Here is an 8,965-nt window from a genome sequence, read left to right on the forward strand (position 1 = left end):
AACTATTACACATTTTATTCAGGTAGTTTAACACTGAAAAGTGAAATTTAATATATAGTCTATATTCAGATTTTTCCAGTTGTACCAATGATTTCCTTTATATAGATTTTTTCTGATCTAGAGTCCAGTCCAGAGGAGTTCCAGTCAAGATGGTGGAGTGGTAGGACCAAGTGCTCGGCTCTCCCCATGACTACAATGAAACCACAACTGATTGATAGACAACCATTGAAAAAAAAAAAAAGCCTGGAACCTAGCAAAGATCGCCTTCAACTGGAAACAAAGAGAAATACAGCAGGATGGTAAGAAGGGCCTGCTCTTGATATAATTGGGCTCCATATCCCCCAGCTTGGCAACCCACAAGCTGAAGAATAATTAAGTTGTAGAGGCCCTCCCACAGGAGTGAGAGTTCTAAGCCCCATGTCAGGCTCTACAGCCCAGGGTTCTGGCATTGGGAGTAGAAGACCCCAGGACATCTGGTTTTGAAGGCCAATGGGGCTTAGTGCAAGGAGCCCCATGGAACTGGGGGAAACAGTGACTTCACTCTCTTGGGAAGTGAACACACAATCTCACGTGTGCCAGGATCAAAGGCAGAGGTAGTGATTTCATAGGAACCTGGGCCAGGCCTGCCTGATGGTTTTGGAGTGTCTCCTGGGGACATAAGAGATGGCTACGGCTTACCCAGGGGACATAAATGCTGGTGGCAGATATTCTGGGAGTGTCCATCTACATGAGCTTTCCTGGAGGCTGACATCTTGATTGGATCATTAGCACCAAGACCTAGCCCCACCCAACAACCTGTAGGGAAGCCTCAGGCCAAACAACATACAGGGTGGGAACACAGCCCCACCCATCATCAGACTTCCTATGCCACAAAGGCCTCTACAGGGCCCTACCCACCAGAGGTCCAGGACCAAGCTTCACCAAGCAGTGGGCAGGCTCCTCCTGCCAGGACACCTGCATAAGTCTCTAGTCCAGCCTCATCCACCAGGGGCAGATATTAGAAATAAGAAAACAACAACTCCAAAACCTGTGGAAGGATGCCACAAACACAGTACAGAATCTACACTGGGACCGCCTGGACCCTGACTCATGGGTCCTAAGAAAGGAGTGTACTACTGGGATGTATAGGACATCTCCCACAGAGGGCCACCTCTCCAACATCAAGAAATATAACTAACCTACCTATAAATACAAATAGAAAGATAGACAACATGAGGCAGCAGAGGAATATCTCCCAGGACAAGGCACAAGGTTAAATCCCAGAAGAAGAAATAAGTGATGAGGAGACAGGCAATTTATCTGAGAAAGGGTTTAAAGTAATGATGGCCAATATGTCAAAGAACTCAAGAGGTGTATAGATGCACAGAGTAAAGTTTTTAGCAGAGTTGGAAAATAAAAAGAATACTCAAACAGAGTTGAAGAATAAAATCACTGGAATGAACAATACACTAGAAGGAACCAAGAATAGAATAAATGAGGCAGAATAATGGATCAGTGAGCTAGAAGATAGATTAGTGGAAATCACTACTGCAGAACAGAAAGAAAGAAAAAGGAATAAAAAGGAATGAGGATAGTTTAAAGAGAACCCTGGGACAACTTGAAGTGCTTTAATATTCGCATTACAGAGGTCCCAGAAAGAGAAAAGAGAGAGAAAGGACCTGCGAAAATTTTGGGAGAGATAATAACTGAAAACTTCCCCAACTTGGGAAAGGAAACAGTCACCCAAGTCCAGGAAGTGCAGAGAGTACCACACAGAATCAACCCAAAGAAGAACACACCAAGGCACATAGTCATCAAATTGACAACAATTAAGGATAAGGAGAGAATATTAAAATCAGCAAGAGAAAAGCAATGAATAACATACGAGGGAACTCCCATAAGGTTATAAGCTGATTTTTCAGCAGAAACTCTACCGGCCAGAAGCCAGTGGCATGATATATTAAAAGTGACACAAGGGGGAAACTTACAACCAAGAATACTTTATCCAGCAAAGGCTCTTGTTCCAACTTGATGGAGAAATCAAAAGCTTCACAGATAAATGAAAGCTAAAAGAATTCAGCACTACCAAACCAGCTTTACAACAAATGTGAAAAGACCTTCTCTAGTCATCAAACAATAAGAAAAGAGAACAAAAAGGAGAAAGACAAAAAAAAAGAGAGAGAGAGACTGACCTACAAAAGTTTGCTTTGGCTGTTTGGGGTCTTTTGTGGTTCCTTATAAATTTGGGAATTGTTTGTTCTAGTTCTGTGAGGAATGTTGCAAGTATTTTGATGGGGGTTGCATTGGATCTGGGGATTGCTTTAGGTAGTGTGGCCATTTTGATAGTGTTGATTCTTTCAATCCAAGAGCACAAGAAATCTTTCCATTTCTTTGTGTCATTTCGGTTTTCAGAGTATAGGTAATCTCCTTGGTTAAGTTTATTTCTAGGCATTTTTTTTGTTTTTGATGTAATGGAAATGTCCCTGTCAGTTAAAACATTCTGGTTCTTGAAGTGAAAAGAAAAGTGAATGAAGGGCCACAAATGGCAAAATATCCTTCTTTTTTATGAGTGAGTTGTATTCCCTTACATATATAAATGCTGCATCTCCATTATCCAACTATTGATGTTTACTTGGGATACTTCCATATCTAGGCAATTGTAAATAATGTTGCTGTTAATAGCAGGGTGTATGCATCTTTTTTAGTTAATTTTTATTTTGTGGTTGGCTTTATTCCTTTGATAACTATGTAAGTTTAAAAATCTAAAGCTCTAAATGTTCTTAGAAACAATGAACAGCACATATATGTAAATTAAAAATATATATACAGTAAAAAAGAAATGATCTAACAAGCCATGAAAGGCATAGAAGAAACTTAAAAGAAATATCACTAAATGAAAGAAGCCAGTCTGAAAAGGCTACAAATTATACCATTCCAACCAAAAGACATTCTGGACAAGGCACAGCTACAGAAACAAAGAAAAGATCATGGTTTCCAGGGGTTTGAGGAGAGGGAGGGAGCAAGGAATGAATAGATGGAGCACAAGGGATTTTTAGGGCAATGAAATTATTCTGTATGATACTTTAGTGGCTACATGTCATTACGAATTAGTCAAAGCCCATAGAATGTATAACATCAAGAGTGAACCCTAATGTAAACTATGGACTTTGGTTGATAGTAATGTGCCCATGTTGGTTCATCAATTGTACCAAATATGCCACACTGAGGAGGGATGTTGAGAGTAGGGGAGTATATATGAGTGGGTGGGGAGGGCTATGTGAAAATTCTATTTTCTGCTCAATTCTGTTGTAAACTTGAAACTGCTCTAAAAGAATAAAGTCTGTTTATAAAATTGAGTCCAGTCCAGTATCATGCATCACATGTAGTAGTCATGCCTATTTAATTTCCATTAGTCTAGACTAGTTCTTCAATCTTTCTTTGTCTTTCATGACACTGATATTTTTTAATACAATGGACCAGTTGTTTTACAGAATGTTGACCAATTTGGGCTTGCTTCACATATTTTAAAAGACATTTATATTTTAAGCTATTCAGCTTAAATTGATAATCTTGTTATTTTGAGGAACCTGTCCTGCAACCTGAGCCCCAGGAACTGGCTCAGCCAAAGACTGAGAGTAGACAAGGAAATGGTCCTGATGTTAAGGAGTAGATTCCATCAAGTCTAGAGTCTGTTAAAGTACCAGAAGCAGGTATATTATCCATTAAGAATGCAAATTGTGGACGTCCTGTTTTCCAACATATTATCAGTATCTTACATATTTTGTACTATAGAGGTACCATTACTGCTACAATAAGAATTCATACATAAAGATTCTTTGAAAGGTAGTTCAATCCCTCATAATCTGACTTACAGAGATAAGAAATAAATTGGGTCAAAACTATGTTGAATTATGAAATATGAAGTTTTTTCTTAATTGTTAGTATAAATTCCTTAAACAACAGCATATAATGTAGATACTTTTATAAAGGTATACTTTTTAAAAACATATAATAAATTTGTGACAGATAACCATTGTATGAGATATGTTGAGGTACTGAAGTAGGTTATAGTACCAGCTCTAACATAATTTGCATGAATTGAGGCAAATCCCTTATATTCTAAAACCATTTGGCTCCTATAAAAATAATGAGCTAAAACCAGACATATTAAAATCTGAATAATCAAATTCAGTATGTTTTACATATTTTTTCCAATTCTCTGTTAATTATATTCACTGCTGAATTTTATGGAAACACTTGATGGTTAGGGAAGAAATTACCTCACATGAGTATTCTAAATGTACTCACTCTAAATTTTTGATCCACTCCATTAGAATATTTTAATTAAAAGATAGTTTTCAGACTATTTCAGGAATATATTGAATACATAGTCATAGGGAGATCATAGTCTTAAATAAATATTATTAAAAAGAAAAATATAATAAATTATAGGAGCATCAAGTATAAAAAATAAGAAAATAAGAAAAAGAAAGAAGTACTTAATAAAAACACAAGTACAAATCATTAAGAAAAAGAAACAGAATTCAACTAATAAACAAAAGTTATTGTTCTTTTCAAAATATTTCTTAATAAAACATTCACTGGTTTACATAATCTTAAAGAAATGGACAAAGCTCGAGTATACACAATAATAGCTATGGACAAAACATTAACAGATATTGAATGTGTTATATAATTAAAGGTGGATACATTGTTGAGCTCCAAACAAATATTTTGAAAGTTTGCATGAATTTTTGATATGCTAGGAGAACATAAGCTATTTAATGTGCCACAATAGTAACTGGATTTAAACATCATAACATGGATAAACTTTTAAAACTTGCTGGAACTATTCAAAAAAACTTATTGTAAAAAACATATTTAGAAACAAATAATATATCTGTATTTGGCTTTTCCAGGTCCCTCCCTCCACCTCTTTCTCCTGTCCTCCTTTTTTCCTTCTCCCTCTACTTCCTCTCTCTCCTTTGCCACTTTGAGAATCATTACTATTTCTCCTTCATATTTTAATATATATGATAACTTGAAACTAGTCAGACCATATAATTTATTGTGTAAATTAGAATTCTTTTAAGTGTATAAATTGGCATTATTGATAATTACTTCAGGGCCACAAGGAAAATGAGAACAAATGTTTACTTTACTTGAAACAACCATCTAAGTCTAAACTAACCCAAAGAGATATTTGAGCATTTCTCCACAAAAGAGATAAAAAAATCTCATTCTGGTCTTTTTATTTATGTCACTTAAGACGTTCCAAGTGTGGAGGAGGCCAAGATGGCGGAGTAGTAGGATGCTTGTAGCTCACTCTCTCCCTCAAATAAACCAAGACTCACATCCACGGACCCACTCAGCCAACCAGAGCACCTGCGGAACTCCAACAGAACATCATCCTCTTCAAAAGACAAAGACGCCAAAAATCTGGTAGGAGAAAAGGAAAAAAGAAAGAAGAAAAGGCAAAATAGTGCGGGACCAGTCCCATGGGGAGGGAGCGGCGAAGGAGAACTAGCCCTCATTTGCTGGGTCTCCCCCTCTCCAATGGAGAGGCCAGCAGGACAGAGGGGGAGCCTCTGAGGCTTGGATTTGTATGGAGCACACCTTGACTGACAGAACTAAGTTAAACAGGCACAGAGGGTCCCTGCCACACCCATCCTGAGTTGCAAGCCGGCAGCTGGGGGCCAGGCCAGGCTGCCTGAGCCGGGTGGAGGAGGGTGGCAGCTGCACTGAGGCAGCCTTGGGGGACTGCAGGGGGCTGCGTGCTGTGGATGAGTGGGTGCACAGGGCAGAACTACCTGGGCCTTCCATAAAACAACATGGCTGATGTGCCCTGGGGGGAAGGGTGCATACCCCCATCCCTGAAAACTCATCGAAGGTTTTCGGCAAAGAGAGGCGGGGCTCAGGCACAGCCGCTATATCCTTCGGGGCTTAACACCCAGGCGGGGGTGGGGGCAAAACCTGAATCCACACGTAAAGGCTCAGCAGCCTCAAAAGCCAGTGACTTGTTTACAGTCCAAGGCAGATAGGATACTTCCACCCTAGTATGGCACATAATTCATGCTGCCAAGACAAACAAGGAGCTGAGTTTGGGCACAGAGCAGGGGCAGGGCTTTTCAGTGATCTTCCTGGAGCCCGCCTATGGAGTGCATACCCGAGGCAGAGCGCACAGTGGCATGGAGTGGTACAGCAGCACAGAGCTACAGAGCGACAGGCGCTGGGAGATGGTGCGTGCCCCCCACTGCCTTTCCGGCAGGAATGATGCACCTGTCCTGGTGCTGGGAGGGGGCGCGATCCACCCGCACACGTGGCCAGTCTGCAACATCTGACTGCAGCATCAGAAGGGTCAGTGACATGCCCAAACATAGAGAAGGAGAGCTGCACCTAAGCCAGTGTTGGGAGGGGGTGCAATCTGCTTGCTGACAGGCTCTGGGAGCAGCACAGACGAGGGCACCAATGGAGGGCCTCTGGAAACAGCAAGCTGAGTTCACGAAACAGGGCAAAGACAGAAAGACTTCTCATTAAGAGCACACAGTCTCCAGGAGAACACCCCCACTTTTTTTTAATCTCTTTTTACCTGTTCTATTTTCTATTACCTTTTAAATTTTAATTTTTAAACAATTATATATCCTCCCAGTTTAAATCCTTTTAAATTTTTTCTTTTTAAAATACTGTTATTATTATTATTTTAAAAAACCCACGTCATGTCTTTTTTTTATTTCTCTTGGTTTTGATCTCCTGTTATTGATTATACACAGGTTTCAAATATATTGATTTCCTCTCTTCTCCTTTTTTAAAGGTTTTTAAGAGACGTCTCAACCTGATTGCTATTCTGCTTCAACTTGCTCTTCTATTATTCATTATACACTGTTTTCAAGCTTTATTTTTTCCCTTCTTTTAAAATTCTCTTTCATCTTTTTTATCTGTTCTATTTTCTATTACCTTTTTAATTTCTACTTTCTAAACAATTATATATACTTCTAGTTTTAAGTCCTTTAAATTTTTTCTTTCAAAGAAGTTATATTATTATTTTAAAAAATCCACTTGATTTCATTTTCATTTCTCTTGGTTTTGATCTTCTGTTATTAATTATACATAGGTTTCATATATTGTTTTTTGATTTTTTTTCCTTTTTTAAGGGTTTTTTTTAAAAAAGACGTCTCAACACAAATGCTAGTCTGATTCAAATTTCTCTTCTATAATTGATTATACACTGTTTCAGAACTTTTCTTCTCCCTTCTCTTAAAATTCTCTCTCTCTCTCTTTTTAATTTTTTATTCCTACATAGGCATTAGATTGATAAATAAATAAACTCCTTAAGGACCACAATAGATAACTGATACTCCATAAGCCACAGTGCCAGAGAGATATGAGCAATAAGAAGCAGAGGAAACACTCCCAATTAAAAGAACAAGAGAAATCCCCTGAAAGAACAATCAATGAAATAGATATCAATAGCCTACTAGATCAGGATTTCAAAAAAGCAGTGATCAAAGTGCTGAAGGTACAAAAAGAGATAGTGTTTGGAGACATAAAATATGTCAAAAATGAAATGGAAACTATAAACAAGAGCCAAGTAGAATTAGTAAACCCATTGGTTGAGATGACAACTGATCTAAAGGCTGTGCAAAGCAGACAAGATAATGCAGAGGAATGAATAAGTGAATAGAAGACAGGACAACAGAAAACACCCAATCAGAACAACTGCAAGAAACAGGAATAAAACAAAGGAAAACAAAATAAGTGACCTATAGGGTAATATAAAACATGCCAATCTTCACATACTAGGGGTCCCAGAAGGGGAAGAAAGATCTAAGGGGACTGAAAAGGTATTTGAAGAAAACATGATTGAAAACTTCCCAAACCTAAAGAAGGAATCAGATATCCAAGTACAGGAAGTTCAGCAGGTCCCAAATAAGAAGAACGCAAAAAGACCCACACCAAGACATATCATAATCAAGATGGCCAGAGTCAAGGATAAAGAAATGACCCTAAAGGCAGCAAGAGAAAAACAAAGAGTGAGTTACAAGGGAACCCCCATAAGGCTCTCAGCTGATTTCTCTACACAAACACTACAGGCCAGAAGGGAGTGGAAAGATATATTCAAAGCCCTGAATGAAAAAAAGATGCAGCCGAGGATACTTCATCCAGCAAGGCTATCCTTTAGGATAGAAGGAGAAATAAAGAGTTTCACAGACAAAAAAAAGCTGCAGGAGTTTAGCAACACGAAACCCATGCTAAAAGAAATATTCAAAGAACTATTCTAAATAGAAAAGCAGCAGTATGCTACAGAAATGAGAAACTCACAACTGGAAAGGTGATAATGCATGAATTACAGATAAAGTAAACACGAAATTATAAAAGAAGACATAAAAATCACTGAGAGTGGGAGAGGGAGGCAGGGAAATATAGAATATTTTTTTCTTTCTTTTTAAAAATTTTTTAGCAGTAGGATGGGTTTGAGATCATGTTACTATCAGTTTAATAAAAACAGTTATAGTAATGGGTTAATAGATTTACAAAATAGGGTAACCACAAGTCAAAAATTTACAAGGGAGTCAAAAAATTAAATAATTCCATGATAATACAAAGGAAAATTACCAAACCACAAAAGGAAGAAGAAAGGAACAAAGAGGATATACCAATTCAACTGCAAAGATAAGTTCAAAATGGCAATAAACACACATCTATCATTAATGACTGTAAATGTTACTGGACTAAATGCTCCAGTCAAAAGACATAGAATGGCAGACTGGATAATAAAGCAAGAACCTTCAATATGCTGCATACAAGAGACCCACTTTAGGGAGAAGGACACATATAGATTGAGAGTGAAAGGATGGAAAAGGATATTCCATGCAAATGGAAAAGCCAAAAAAGCAGGTGTTGCAGTACTGATTTCAGACAAAATAGACTTTAAAACAAAGGCCATAAAGAAAGATAAAGTAGGGCATTTTTTAATGATTAAAGGAGT

Source organism: Vicugna pacos, chromosome X (assembly GCF_048564905.1).
Source record: "Vicugna pacos chromosome X, VicPac4, whole genome shotgun sequence".
In the NCBI taxonomy this organism is placed as follows: Eukaryota; Metazoa; Chordata; class Mammalia; order Artiodactyla; family Camelidae; genus Vicugna; species Vicugna pacos.